Raw genomic sequence first — 16584 nt, forward strand, 5'->3', positions numbered from 1 at the left:
TAATTTACTCTTTAAGTAATTATCCGTATTGAAAATTATGATATCATTAAAATTAAAGTTATAGTTTTGGTTCCTATAGTTTGGTCAGATTCACACTTTTAGTCTAATCTTTGAAAAATAGACAAGATGAATCTCTATAGTTTAAAGAAATTGTACTATACATCCTTATTCCATTTAAAGAGAAAAACAGTACAAGATAAAACATAAAATAAGAGTACCTTAGGCGGCCATAATGCCCATGCATATGACTGATTGTATAGTCTTTTAAGAAGTATCAGTATACAACTAATCATTATACTATCTTTGAAAAGACAACTAAGAAATCTTTAGTCTAAGTTCGACTCCTCCTCTTTGGTGTAACTCAAAACATACAAGGCTCTTCGTTAAGCCTTAACTCTTCTCCAGTTCCTTTGAATCATTAGGTCTTCGGTATGGCTCACACATTTCAGCTGCTGGGGGTCACTTTATGCCTTAAAAATTTCCCCTTAAGTGAGCTTACACCATTCACCTTTTACTTGTTGAGTTTAAAGAACTTAATCATGATCCAAGAAAATACCCTAAATTCAAATATCAAGTTGATTCTTCTTTCAATTTCCTGCTTGACCTCATTAGTTGCATATTTGGATTTTATGGTTAGTAGCAGGATGTCTTATAGCTATTTCTTGCTACAACGATGGAAGGACTGGGCGGGGAGAAAGTTCTTTGGAGCACCCTTGGCTATTCAGAAGATAAGTCCAAGGTCTGGATTGTTGGTGTCTTTTAGATTCATTTCTTGTATTCCTTTGGTGATGAAATGTGGGGGTTCGAGAGGTGGCAAATCAAGTTTTTCCTGTAAAATCGGATGAATCTCGACATCAATAGTGGCAAAATCACTAAGCATGGACCAAAGATAGGTGCAAACCCTTCGGTAAGGGGTCTTCATTTTATGATGTTTTTCAATTTTATGACTGAAGACCTTTTCATCTAAGAATAACTCTTCGGGATTCATCTTTGGAAATCCATCATGTGTCATGTAGTACTCTTTGCCAAAGTGCACAAGAGTATACTGAAAAAATTGAGCTTTGAGAAATGATCTTGGTTTTTAGTTGGTGACAGCCTCCGGTGTGTCATTTGATCAGATCTCATTTACATGTGCTTTTCCATGCTTGTTAAGAAAAAGAGTTAACCTCTCAAACTCCATGGGTAGTCTTCAAGAATCTGAAATCCGCAGATCAAAGTCTTTAAACACCTTATCGAATCTCCCATTGGGGGACACCGGAATGTCCCAATACATGTGTTCTTATGGGGGAGAGTAAGTGAGATGAGGAACATAATCTCCATTTAAAAATCTACGGAATAGATTCACCCGTAGTTGATTAAAGATTCATCAAAGGTTGTGTCGACTCCCTGAGCTTGCCAGATTGCTTTGGCCAGTTTGGCAGCTCTCCATGCCCTTTCCTTTGTCTTGTGCTTGGGGAGTCATTTGAGTGATCAGAAGAAATTAACATCCTCTACGGTTGGCTTTTGAGGATATTTTGGAGAATATTGAACTAAGGATGATTGATGTGTTTGGGGAGATAGGGATTTGGAGCTTTATTTGATAGTGGAAATGTCCATTATCTTGGATTTTCCCCCTTTTGTGGAAGAAGGCATGGATTTCTCCTCAAATGAAGCTTTCAACTCATCCAGTTTGGAGAGGATTCTGGCAAATTGGAACATGCTTTTCCTGTTCACATCATATGTTATCATAAGGGTTGGGTTCTTGATGTATTGAGAAAGATCTTTGAAGACATTAAGAGTTTATTTTAGTGTTTCCTTGGCTATGACCGAGTGACGAATACCTATGATTGTGCTTTGAAGTTCCACATACCCAAATTCATAGGCATTGTGAGTTGTGTCAACCAGATGAGTGGTTTTCTACTATTGTTCTTCGGTCACTTTCTGAAGTTTTTCCTTAAGAGCTTTTACTTCGGTAATAAACTCTTCATCCTTCTTCAAAAATTGTTCGTGATCTTTCTTCCATTGTTCATCAAGAGCAAAAACACCCGGTTCAATCTTCAAAACAACTTTTAGGGTTGATAGTTTTCCATGACCCTCAATATAAAGAATTCTTTCTTCATGAGATTGAAACACCGACGGAAGTGGAGTTTGTTGTTGTTCAGTCGGTTGTTGTTGTGGTTATTGTTGAGTTGTTTGAACGACGGAAAGAATTTGATCGATTTTGTTTTGAAGATCAAGGGTATTTTTTCTTGACAACGTGGACTTCTTTTTCTTCTTCTTCTCCTTAAGATTGGAGATGGAGAGCTGGGATCCACTCGATTCCTCGAGGTCAATAAACATAGCAAAGTCTTGTGCAGTTGGTTCCTTGTTTGCCTCGGTATAAATTTCTTCGTCATTATCAAGGAGTGGATCTATTCTGAGTCACACTTCGTTGCTCCCTTGGAAGGATCCTTTTGGCATTAATGAACAAGATGAGGGAGGTTTGGCTCCTCTGTTCTGAGCTCCTTCTCCAGTATGATCTTTACAAACCGTTTCTTCCATTATTTCAATCAAAGCACTTGTTTGGGTCAAATCATGAACCTTCTTCATGTTGACAACCAATGAAGCTTAGTATAAGGACACTTGCCGATTTGCTTGATCTTTCTTTGGTTGGATCTGCAAGGACTACTCTTTTCTTTCCCTAAATTCTCATTTACGAGCTTTCAACTTCCTGATTTCTCCGTTTGAGATTGGCTTCTAGTTCATCCAACTATCACCTGAAAGAATAGAACCTGCACCACTTACCATCGGGGTGTCCCCTGGGTTCACGATTTCTTGGCCAATGAGTCTTCCCGTGCCTAATTTGCTTGAAAGTAATATAGGTGGTATAGGATTTCTTGATCTTCCTCGGTCTCCTTCGACTATAACTAAGTTTGGCCTTGGATCTGTTCTGTCTTGGGTCTCTAAAGAAGGACCATGCGGTGCAATAAGTGTTTGTTGTGTATGTGAAAGTGAAGAAAAAATGGAGTTCATCTCCTGTAGGTTAAATAAATGTAGTTGTTTTCTCCCGGAGACCTTGGAAGGTTGATCGATATCAAGATCCACTTGGAATCCTGATTGGGTTCTATCTCCAATAGAATGTTCTGAAACTTGTTCACTTGATGAACCGTAGTGGATGGATGGGGTTCTTTCGGGTGACTCAACGTTGAGTCTAATGGCTATTGGAGAATTTGGAGAGTCTTCGGTATGAGCCTTGTGATGCTTTTGGCTAGAGGGGGAAGGAGTAGAAGCTTTTCTCTTTCTGACCAGAGGCTGAGAGTCTTCGGGTTCTTCTTCATACAATGGTTTTGTAGTCTAATGAGGTTTCAAGGTCGGAGGAACCTTCGTAGATGTTTTGGTAACCATAGACCTTTTCATCTTGGTTTTTGTTTTCCCAACAGACATAGAGTTTTTCTTCTTTACAAAATGTTTGTTCCGTTTTCTCTTCGGTACAGTGGCAGGGTCAATAGATTTAGGAGGGGGAAGGCAGGGTAGAATGATATGGTGGTATATCGTTTGTAGCCTCCATGTGGTCAGAGACCAGTTGGGTGATTAGTCCAACCTCTTTCAAGATGTGGAAGGGAAGTTGTCTAATTGGACCGAAGCTAGATTGATCCTTGGGAAGAGAGTACCTTTTAAGTTCACGACATACGAAGTAGTTTCTGTCTGCGCCTAGGCTGATGTTGGCAGCAGAATTAAGGTCTTTTATGCAGAGAGACCCGCAACGGGCATATGTGACTTCGGTGAGGTATGGTCTTGGTTTATTCCTTCCAACATAGGTCAAGAAGTCATCCCACAAGATTGACCCAAAATCCACAGGTTCGTCAGTAAAGATACTCTAGAGAAGATCCAAGAATTGTTTTTCCCATGGCGTTAGAACCTTAGTGGTTGCTTTTTCATTTTCTATAAAAAACCGAACTCATTTTCAAAAGAAAAACTTTGATTTCAAAAGCCTTCTATATCACTTAGCTCGTTTTTTTAAATCTAAGGAAAATGGCACTAGCTTATTCTCTAAATATATCTAACAGTGTTGGAAGTTCTAATAGAGCTCCAATACTCGTTGTGAGTGAATACCATCATTGGTCTCAGAGAATGGAGATGTATCTAAGAAGACTTGGAAAGGACATTTAGAGATCTGTAGAAAAAGGACCACATGTTCCTATTCTCACACCCATTATCACTGACAGTGTCCAGGTTAGACTTGGAGGAGGTCATATCGCCATGACCATACCCACCAATGATGATATTGATAAAATAGAGAAAAATTCTATAGCCTTCTATGAAATCTCGTGTGGTATTCCTACAGATAGTTATGATACTATCATTAATTATAAATATGCCAATGAAATCTGGGATGCACTTAAAATCTTTATGAAGGTACTGAACAGGGACAAGACAAGAAGCTCACCACTACACTCAATGAGTTCAACAACTTCAAAGCATTACTTAGTGAAAGTCTAGATGAATCCTTCAAAAGATTTAACCTTTATCGTTACAAAGTTGTCAAATGTTGGTATAGTCAGAAGCAACCATGAAACAAACCTACGGTTTCTAAATGGCTTGGGTAGACAGTGGACTACAACAAAGATGGTCATCCAAGGAGCCATCAATATCAAAATGCTCTCTCTATACAAACTCTGTGGTGAGCTCTAAGCACAAGAGTCTATGATGATGAAAGAATGTGTGGATATTAGTGGACCACTTGCACTTATTGTTTAGACACCTCAGCTTGCCAAAGGATCTTAGTATCCCCACATTGGAAAATCCTCATATCAGACTCCATATGATAACTCTTCTATGTCATATGAAGCAGATATGGAGCAATAAGGTGAAGAAACTTTTCAAAATGCCTTAGCTCTTGTCAATCAATAGTTCAATAGACTTCCACCACCCAACTTTGGCAAAAATCAACAATTCACCATACCACATTTCAATAGAAACTACAACTCTAAAAACAATCAGTCTCACCATTCATATCAAAGATATCACAGAAATCCACCCTATCGGTCTCATTCTCAAAACACACCTATGATGATCAATAACTCCACTGAAACACCGCATGAAGATAAATCCTCATACATTAACAACATCCAGGAAAATAAAAAGGATGGGGTTCTCATTTTTCACAAGTTTCATAAAGAGAATCACTTTGTAAAGGATTGTAAAGCCAATGTGATCAAGGACAAAGAATTCTAGCTCAAAATGGCTTAGGAGGTGGAAGATAAAGAAAAAGGAAAAGCATTGGTGGCTCAAGTTCAAAGAGACCAACAAGTTGTCTTTAGGAGATGAAGATGATGAACCTAACAAAAAGAGAAAAATAGGAATGATATATCTTGTTGCAACCAAGGAAGATGGATCAACCAATCTGAAGAAGAATTAATGTTACATAGCCAAAGAAAGAACTCTCAGCATCGTGGAATAGGTAAAAATTATGATTAAGTCAAATAATTATAACATGCTTGAATGTGAAACTCATTTAGACAAACTAACTCGAATGTGTATTGACATCCTTACAGATTATAAAAAATCATTAGAAGAAAAGAACATAGTGACCCAAGAGCTGTATCACTTGAGAGGAAGACTAGAGGACAAAAAGCTTAAGGTCACTATGCTAGAAAAAGATTTGTTATTAGAAAAAGATGCTAGATTACTTTGTGAAAATCAACTAGATATATCTTTCAATCAATGGGATTTAGCCCGCAATGAAATTGTACGTTTGAATCTTTTAATAGAAAAACTATTTAACAAAAGTGATGCTATTAAGAACCTAGTGAAAAATGGATCTGTTGATAACTCTTATAACTGGGAATGGTCTAATGGTTATGCTACCGAAGAGAAATCTCCACCACAGTTTTGAAGGGTTTTGAGCATTCTAACACTCAAAAGGTGTACATGCAACATTAGAAACATTGGATCTATGTTTTACTATGATACATGCAAATTTGTTTTTCCAAGCTTCTTAACCTACCTAGCATGACATGGGTAACTTTTAAACATAAAGCTAGTAAGAAAACACATACCTTTTGTTGTTTGGATTCGTTAAGAACCTTTTGAGCCTAGCACCTCAAGTGTGATGCCGCAAATGCCTCACACAACACCACAACACTTGGAACAACCTTGAGAAAAGTTCACTAACACTCAAAATTCAGCTAACCCTCTTGCACTTTCTTGTAGAAGTGCCGATTTTGCTAGTAAAGGGGTCTTTATATAGTTGTGACACAAGTAGGGTTACACCATGTAAACCCTAATTGTCATGGCTTTCCATATTCCATGATCCATGGGTTTGTAACCTCCATGGACTATCCATGTAGCACCTTATGGGTTTTAGCCCAATCCATAGAAACCATGGATCATTAGCCCACTATACAAGAATATATGATTTACACAATCACTTAATTAATTCCAAATTAATTCTTTGATCAATACTAATTAAATAATATTATTAATATACTAGAACTTATAATATATTAATAATCCTTAAGTGTCCTTTCTCTCATTTAGTCTATCCAAGTGTTGCAATGCCATGCAACCCAAATGGACCATGCTAACCGGGTCAAGTACATTCCAGTAATAGTTATGAACTTAGACACCTCATCCAACAGTCTCCCACTTGGCTAAGTCTAATAACTATAACTGCAAGAAGGACTTCAGGAACCGATCAGCAATCGTAGCTCTTTGAAGGTCTCGCGGAACTGAGATGATGATGATACACCATTTTAAGATAAGTGATCATATAATCCTCTATTCTAGATATCAACCGGACAAATACATGGAACAATGTATTACTTATTGTCCAACAATTTGTTTCCCGATTTCCAATTTGTTTGACATAGAACTTAATTGAACACATCAACTTAGTTCTCACTGGGCCCGATACATAGGTCACAACAAAATCATCGACGGGCCTAGATATCGCTTCTAATCCAAGAAGGAACAAATAAACTTCGACTCATATCCTTGTTCTAGTACTTGTTGAATCATACACAAAGGCACGTTTTATAACATCGAGTTACCAATGCGTTTCCGTACAATCAATGTATAACGAACTCATAGGTAAACACTCATATCTCTAGGTTTGAAGACTTATATGATATTACCATCTCACGATCACTCGAGATAAATTCCATGAAGTGATGCAAGTGAGCGTGGGTTGAATCCAATACTCAGAACTTATGAGCACTCATGAGTGTTGTAACAACACTTTGCTATGTCCAACATCTTAGACATCTACAAGCCAAATCATGATAGTCTTGATTCATATCTACTTCCAACATATGACCAACTGTTGAGAATTTGAATAATATGAATTACCATAACATAATTATTCTGGAAGTCAAAACATGCAAAATGAAATGATAGTAAACGATTGACAAAAGATAGCAACACTTTACTTATAAATAAACAACAACTTTTATTCATTATCAAATGTCAACTACACTTTACACATTTCAAAGCTATCTAACTACTAAAACTAATATCATCCTTCAGCCTTATGCGCCCCACATGCTGGAGATGCTTAACCCTACCCAGTCCCTTCGTGAGGGGATCTGCTGGGTTCTCATCTGATGATACCCTATTTGCCACGGGGAGTCCTTCTTCTATTCGATGTCTAATGAAATGATATTTTCTGTCGATGTGTCTGGATCTTCCATGATCCCTTGGTTCCTTTGCTAAGGCAACTGCACTTTCACTATCACAGAAAATCTCTAAAGGCTCCTTTATAGCTGGTACAACTCCAAGGTCTCCAATGAAGTTCTTTAGCCATATAGCCCCCTTTGCTGTCTCGCTTGCCACTATATACCCTGATTTGCAAGTTGAATCAGCCACTGTCTCCTGCTTGGAACTTTTCCAAGAAATTGCTCCTCTATTTAAGGTAAAGACCCAGCCTTACCGAGAGCGTAAATTATCCCTATCAGTTTGAAAGCTAGCATCACTATACCCTACTACTCTCAAGTCATCACTCCGACCGAGGGTAATGATCCAGTCATAAGTTCTCCGCAGGTAATATAGAATGTTCTTTACGACAATCTAGTGAGCCTTGCCAGGGTTCCCCTGATATGTGCTGACCATGCTCAATGCAAAGGCGACATTAGGATGAGTACAAGTCATAGCATACATGATCGAGCCTACAACGGAAGCATACGATACTCGACTCATCTCTTCTATCTCATCCTCTGTACTCGGGCTCTAAGTCTTACTCAGTCTGGCATTACTCTGGATCGGTAACTCTCCTTTCTTGAAAATTTTCATGCTGAACCTATTCAACACCTTATCCAAGTAGGTACTCTGACTAAGTCCAATTAGTATTTTACTCCTGTCTCTCAAAACCCTTATCCCTAGGATATAGGCAGCTTCTCCAAGGTCCTTCATAACGAAACACTTCCCAAGCTAGGACTTCACTTCCTGCAGAGTTGGGATGTCATTTCCTATGAGTAGTATGTCATCCACATACAGTACCAAAAAGCTAACTATACTCCCACTAGCCTTGACATACACACAAGATTCATCTTCACTACTTGAAAAGCCAAACTCTTTGACTTACTCATCGAAACAAAGATTCCATTTGCGAGGTGCTTGCTTTAATCCATATATGGATTTCTCAAGCTTACACACTCTATTAGGGTACTTTGCTGTGACATCCCCATTTTCACAGCCAGAAAAGACCGATTTGTTTATGTTTTGTTTGAAAATCAGAGTAACATTTTAAATAAAAGAGTTGCGGAATTTGTTCCTAAAACAAAATATGATAAAGATTTATCAAAGGATTTCCATAGAAATGTATTTCATTAAAAGACTCGGGATGTCATGTTCGATCCAGATCAAAAGAATAAACAGTACAACATAAGCCTTACTACATTATTTCGTATTTACAAGTCTATAATCCCTTATATCTCATCCAAACATCTATGCTCATGATCCACTACCTGTAATACAAGAAACTGAGTGGGTCGAGCATGGGAGCCTGGTGAGCACATAGGGTTTTCAACCCACAATAAATAAATTTATTATTTTCATAAAGCAAACAAACCTAATTACCCGTTCCTGTTATCCTTACTTTACGTCACTAACACATCTAACATAAGGGACCTAGCTGCAGGATTTTCATCGGGGTGACAACACATGCTTCGGGGATTCCCCAACAATTCATGTCAAATAAGGCAACCATGTGGGGGATTGAGTACTACTGGCGAGCACACAGTTCAAATAAATACCTACAGGTTGCGAGCCTGCTAGCGTTACATTGGATTGTCAAGAATAGTCCGTGGTCGTCATCTATACTCCGTTAGATGACTGGATCATCAATAACATCTATAACGAGGCCTCTCATTATTTTATTTTGCCACACAACAACTATTACAACTACCCATGTTTTACCCAACACATTTTGTAGATATAAAATACATATATACGGTTTAAATCATTTAAAACATGTATACAATCGTTCATCCAGCATAGATAGCAAGTATGCAGATAATATGCACACACAATACATAATTTATATAAAATACTTCATATATATATATATATATATATATATATATATATATATATATATATATATATGTAAGATGAAAGTAATTATGCACTCACCTGTTAAGGTGGTGACTCGGTACTCGGACAACGCTTCGTTATCTCAAAACAATTTTCCCTTGACAAAACCTAGTATCAATACCACTAGGGTTTAGTCTAACGTTAGCCGCGACTAATTAACAGTCTAGCTATTATTACTATTATGAAAGTGTTAAACAACACTCTTATATAACTCATAATAGTAGCCCAAATAATTATTTGAAGTTCCTAATAATGTTACTATAATTAAATAAAAGCTATATTAAAAATTGCGTAGGCGTAGCTCACTTACAGCGAGTTTTCTCGAAAACCGGGCTTTGCTTGGAGCAGCATTTCCGAACCTAAAGACCCTTTTTCTAGGGACTCCGGGAGCCTTGGGGCTTCCTTTGGGTGCTAGGGGGCTTACCTAGGGTTTAGAGAGCTTAAGGGATATTAGAGAGAGAATGAATTTTGGTGTGATTTCTTCGGCAGCCCTTGTAGCCTATTTATAGGCGCGAGCCTTTGGTGGTACGCTGGGCGTACAGCACTACGCGGGGTGTAGTTCAGACAAGGGTGCTAGGTGGTGCTCTTTGGATGGGGCTACATGTTTACTTCTCGGACCACACAAGACCGAAGTACGCTGGGTGTACCCGGTTCCGGACGCGGGGCGTAATGCAAGGCGAAGTGTCATCCATCTGAATCGAGGCGTGATCAGCAAGGAATGGCTGAGATTTGGCCACGTCATCGAGTTCGCATTAGGCTTTGTAATTACATACTCTGAATTCAAAAATTCGTATCTTTCGCATATGAGCTCCGTTTTCGACGTTCTTTATATCCACGCGTAGGCGGGAACGTACTCTACAACTTTCGTTTAGACTCCATCGGCTAATTTTGACTTTATTTTAAATTTATATTTTTAACAGGCCGGGACATGATTGGTCCGTTAAAAATTCATAACTTCTTCATCTGACGTCCGTTTTCGTCTGTCTTTTTATCGTTACGCTACTATTAGCGAGATCTTTGATTCTCGTTTAGGTTGTGTCGGCTAAAAACTGTAACGCCCGTAGATCCGGGCTAGTCAATTTTGAGATAATCGGGGTCAAAAAAGAATTTTCGTCAAAATATCATTTAAAATAAATAATGTTAACCAAGTTGTAGAATATGTCTCAAGGGTTCCGTACATATAAAGAACGCCGAAATCTGAGTTATAACAAAGAAGTTATGCCCCGGTCGAAGTTTTACGGCAAAACCGGCACAACACTAGGAGACGTAAAATAGTGAATTTTTGATAGAGTGATTTTTAGACATAGTGATCTAAAAGAAAGTCATAGAATATGTTAAAACGAGAGCATCGATGAAAAGAACGCTCAAATCTGACTTTGTATGAGGAAGTTATGATTTTTCGAAGTTTCGGCTTAGTAGTGTACAACCCGAAGTTCGAATATTCGATCGAGCAGTTTTAGTCGACACAACCTAAACGAGAATCCAAGGTCTCGTTAACAGTAGCGTAACGGTAGAAAGACAGATGATAACGGATGTCAGATGAAGAAGTTATGAATTTTTAACGGACCAACCCTGTCCCGGCCTGTTAACAACATAACTTTAAAAATAAAATCAAAATTAGCCGACGAAGTCTAAACGAAAGTTGTAGAGTACGTTCTCGCCTACGCGTGGATATAAGAAATATCGAAGACGGAGCTCGTATGAAAAAGTTAAGATTTTTAGAAGTCGGAGTGTGAATTTACGAAATCTGTTGCGAAGGTGATGACGTGGCTCAATCAGGGCCGTCGCTTGCTGATCACGGTCTGGTCTTCGGATTTGGACACCTGTACTTCGGACGCCCAGCGTAGCCAAGAATCGCCTTGCGTACGAGGTACACCCTACATACGAGGAGGGAGCGTTGCGCGTACGCCAAGTCTTCTGTGGTTCAAGAAGCAGCCACGATGCACCATCAGCGAAGCGAAACGTCTCAAGAGGAGCACGCCGCATCCGAGGCTACCCCCCGCGTAGTCCGAGCACCTCCGGCCTATAAATAGGATGCGAAATTTCTCGGATTTTCACACCAAAATTCACTCTCTCTAATTACTTTCTCTCTCTAGCCTATCCTAACCCTCATAAAACCTAGGGAACCCCTAGCATCCGACGGAAGCCCCGAGGCTCCTGAAGTCCCGAGAAAAAGGGTCTTTCGGTTCGGAAACGCTGCTCCAAGCGAAGTCCGGTATTCTATAAACCCCGCCGTAAGTGAGCTACGCTTACGCTATTTTTTATATAACTTTTATTTAATTATAGTAACGTTATTAGGAACTTATAATAAGTACTTGGGCTATTATTATGGTTTATATAAGTATTCTTTAACACTTATATATTAGTAATAATAGCCAGACTGTTAATTAGTCTCGGTGAATATTATACTAAAGTCTAGTGGTAATGATACTAGGTTTTGTTCGAGGAAAATTATGTTTAGAGTAATGGAGTGTTGTTCGAGTGACGAGTCACTACCTTCTCAGGTGAGTGCATAGTTACTTTTATCTTACACATAGATATGAAGTATATTTTATATAAACTACGTGCTATGTGTGCATATTATATGTATACCTGCTATCTATGTTAGATGAATGATTTTATACAAGTTTTATATGATTTAAAGTGTCTATGCATATATATCTACATAATATGTTGGGTAAAACATAGGTAGATGAAATATGAGTTGGATGAAGAGTTGAGAGGTGATATAGACCATGAGGTAAGGGTGAGAGGTGGACGATATGAGAATCCTTGTTTGCAAATGCTGGCCCCGTCATCTAGCAGAGTATGGATGACAACCACCGACTATTCTAGACTGTCCAGTGGAACACTAGCAGGCTCGCAACCTATAGGTGTTGTGAACGATGTGTTCACCCGGTGTACTATAAATCTTGGCGATCATGCAGACTTGATGCCTAAACCCTGGTGACTATGCAGACTTAGTGCCTAAACCATGGCGATGATGAAGACTTGATGCCAAAACCCTGGCGACCATGCAGACTTGGTGCCTAAACCCTGGCGACTATGCAGACTTAGTGCCTGTTGTAAACCGTGGCAACGATGGACTTTGTGTCGATTCCTTAGGATGACCCTTAGGAATGAATGAATGAGAAATAGCTGATTCTTAGGGTATATCCTTAAGACTAAAGAAGATAATGGTGATGGGTAATTGGTTTGATTGTTTGATGTTTAAACATAATAATTATATTATTGTGGGTTGAAAACCCTATGTACTCACTAGGTTTCCTAACCTGACCCAATCAGTTTATTTATATCACAAGTGTTGATATGAAGTCACATTACACTGAGAGATTAAGGAGATATAAATCACTAGTGAAAATGAATTGAAGTTATGTTTAAGCTTATGTTTATGTATTGACAATGACATCCCAAATATTTTAAAATGATTAAAAAATACATATCCTCTGAAATGCCTTGATAATGTATTTATCATGTTTTACTGGGAACAAATTCCGCAACATTTTTATTAAAAGAGGTACTCTGATTTTTTATAAAGCATAAACAAAATGGGTCTTTTCTGGCTGTAAAAATGGGGATGTCATAGTTGGTATCAGAGCATTAGTTTAAGCGAACTAGGAATATGGATTTATTTCTAGACTTAAACTTAGAATGCTAAGCAATGATTTTGAGGAGTGTTTCTAATAAAATTTAGGTAATACACCTGAATAGACACAAGCACTAGCTTATTTAGGGAAAATACCTAACATGTTTTTATGTGCTAAATGATTTATGATACGCATTATATGATCAGATCTACGGTCTGTTGCCGCCCAGATTTGGAAATTTATGTGTTCAGGTTTCTAAACGTTTAGATATGATATTAGAACAGGCATGTAACTTCTCGGAGTAATAGGGAGATTTGCATGTCGACCGTAAATAAAATATTTCATATCTTAATTCTCGTCATTACACACCAAACGTCTGAATTGGTGTATAGATTGAAATGGCAAGAACCCGAAGTGGAGTCAGGAACGCAAATGGAAATAGGAATCAACAGCCCCTAGTGATTAAACAAATACCTGTTGTAGTAGAAGCTACACCTGAACCAATCACCATGGCTGGAGTACAAGCCATGATTTGCGCTGTGCTAGCTGAACAAAGGGAAGAAATGAGGAGGATGTTGCATGAAAATAGGGACAAACCTACCATGCCTATTGAACAACCTGAGCTTATTCCCGAGCAATCAAAGGAATGGAACTATAGCCGCCTTGTAAGTCAATTTGGGAATCAAGGAGAACGAAGGCATGGCCCGGAGAGGGTAAACGACAAGGATGGACGAATCTATAAGAACTTCTTCGGTGCCAAGCGACCAAGCCTTTACGGAAGCCTGAAGCCGGTTGAGATTATGGACTGGATCTCCAAAATGGAGATGGTGTTCGAGAGCTGTGACTGTAGCGACAGGCGACAGACCTTATTTGCAGTCAGACAACTAAATACTGGAGTGCTAAGTTGGTGGAAGTTGTTGGCAGATACAATGCCACGAGGAGAAGCCATGCGAATGTCTTGGGAAGCATTCGTGGAGCAGTTGAAAATACAACACTGCTCAGAGATAGATCTGATAGACCTAAACAACGAATTTCAGAACCTGAAGAAAGGAAAGATGAGTGTGGATGAGTATGCCACCGCATTCACCGAGAGGATGAAGCTATTACCTTACTTGGTGCCTACTGAACTCTCCAAGATCAATAGGTTTGCTAACGAATTGCCCACATACTTTGGCCCAACAATCAAAATGGCAACTACCTTGAAAACGGCCGTTAGAGCAGCCATGAATGTTGAGACCCATATTAGGGAAAAGGGTCTGGAGAGAGCTGAAGTTGGTGAGAAAAGGAAGTATGAAGGATCTTCAAAATCCAACCAAGAAAGGAAATTCTCAATCACTGAAGGAGGAGGAGGAGGAGGTGAAGCTAAGTGGTGCGAGAAGTGTAAAAAGAAACACTTCGAGAAATGTAGCGAGGAGGTGATTTGCTACAAATGTGGAAAGACATGGCATTACGCCAGCAAGTGTACATCCAACAAGAGGGTGTGCTAGAAATGTAACAAAGAAGGGCATGTTTCCAAAGACTGCCCGAAGAAAAACGAGGCGGCAAGGCCAGAAACGCCACCAAGGCCGAGGACATTCCACATGATTCTTGACGAAGTAGAAAACAATGCAAGGAATCGAGGATGAGGAATTCATACCCGAAGATCGAGTTAAGAAGTAGCCAAGGGGATAGAATCATATGATGTAGCCTATTAGAGGCATAGTCTAGGGTGAATTTGAACACCTATGTAATAATTTCAAGAAATAATAAAACCTTTTTTTTATCTGGTGTGTTAAACTGTTATGTGATTTTCTTGTATGGTGACATGGAAAACTGCGAGACAATACTTGAGACGAGTATGAGTAGGTGTGAATGGTAGTAGAGGCCTTTACTACTGGAAGCAAAGGACTCACACTTGGATTAGGGAAAATCACAAGGTTACCAAGTAGCTAGTAATTGATACCATTTTATTCAAGTATGCTGTTACCATCATTTCGGTAATGACTAAGAAGATGATTGTTATTCTGACCCTAGTGGTCATATCAAATTGAGTCCGACTACGATGAGTATGTTATGTGGTTCAGAGAACCAAGTTTGATGTAGCATCTGACTTAAGCCAGAAGATTGAAATAAAAGATAATCAAAGCGATCGATAGAGTTATCACGATAGTTGCTTGTAGCTAGAAATGCTACATTTTAAGATGTGATTAGAACATGAAGAAATGTATAGTCTGTTCTGGAATTTGACTTTAAGAGACATGAGTCTAAGCGTGGCAACAAACAATGATAGGTCATTAGAATATGACACATCGGTCCATGGTAGTAATATAAGAACGTATCTTAAGTTTGATAAAAAGAAGGAGTCTCCTATAAGGATCGAGGTTGTGACTTGAAGGTCTTAATTTGTAGTCTAACGTGAGGTAGGGAGCAGGTGCAAGATCAAGCACCGCCTGCAGTCAAGGAGTCCAAGAGTTAGATACTCGTACGAAGAAACATAGAAGTTATGGTTATTACCTAGGATGAAGAGATAATGTATGGAGTCATTATACAATCCTGTATCGTTGATGATTCCGGGACGTAATCATCCTAAGGGGGAGATAATTGTAACGCCTGTAGATCCGGGCTAGTCAATTTAGAGATAATAGGGGTCGAAGATGACTTTTCGACAAAAGACTATTTAAAATAAATAACCTTAACCAAGTTGTAGAATATGACTCAAGGGCTCCATACATATAAAGAACGTCGAAATTCGAGTTATGACAATGAAGTTATGGCCCGTCGAAGTTTTATGACAAAACCGGCACGACAACAGGAGACATAAATAGTGAATTTTTGATAGAGCGAATTTTAGACATAGAGATCTAAACAAAAGTCGTAGAATATGTTAAACCGAGAGCGTCCATGAAAAGAATGCCCAAATCTGACTTCGTATGAGGAAGTTATGATTTTTCGAAGTTTCGGCTTAGCAGTGTACAACCCGAAATTCGAATATTAGATCGAGCAGTTTTTGCCGACACAACCTAAACGAGAATCGAAGGTCTCGTTAACAGTAGCGTAACAGTAAAAATACAGATGAAAACGGATGTCAGATGAAGAAGTTATGAATTTTTAATGGACCAACCCTGTCCCGGCCTGTTAATAATATAACTTTTAAAATAAGATCAAAATTAGCCGACAGAGTCTAAACGAAAGCTGTAGAGTACGTTTCCGCCTACGTGTGGATATAAAGAACGTCAAAAACGGAGCTTGTATGCAAAATTCATGATTTTTAGAAGTCGGAGTGTGAATTTGCAAAATCTGTTGCGAAGGTGATGACGTGGCTCAATCAGGGCCGTCGCTTGCTGATTACGGTCTGGTCTTCGGATTCGGACACCTGTACTTCGGACGCCCGACGTAGCCAAGAAACGCCTCGCGTATAAGGTACGCCCTGCGTACGAGGAGGGAGCGTTGTGCGTACGCCAAGCCTTCT

Source organism: Lactuca serriola, chromosome 4 (assembly GCF_051521515.1).
Source record: "Lactuca serriola cultivar US96UC23 chromosome 4, Lser_US96UC23_V15, whole genome shotgun sequence".
Lineage (NCBI taxonomy): Eukaryota > Viridiplantae > Streptophyta > Magnoliopsida > Asterales > Asteraceae > Lactuca > Lactuca serriola.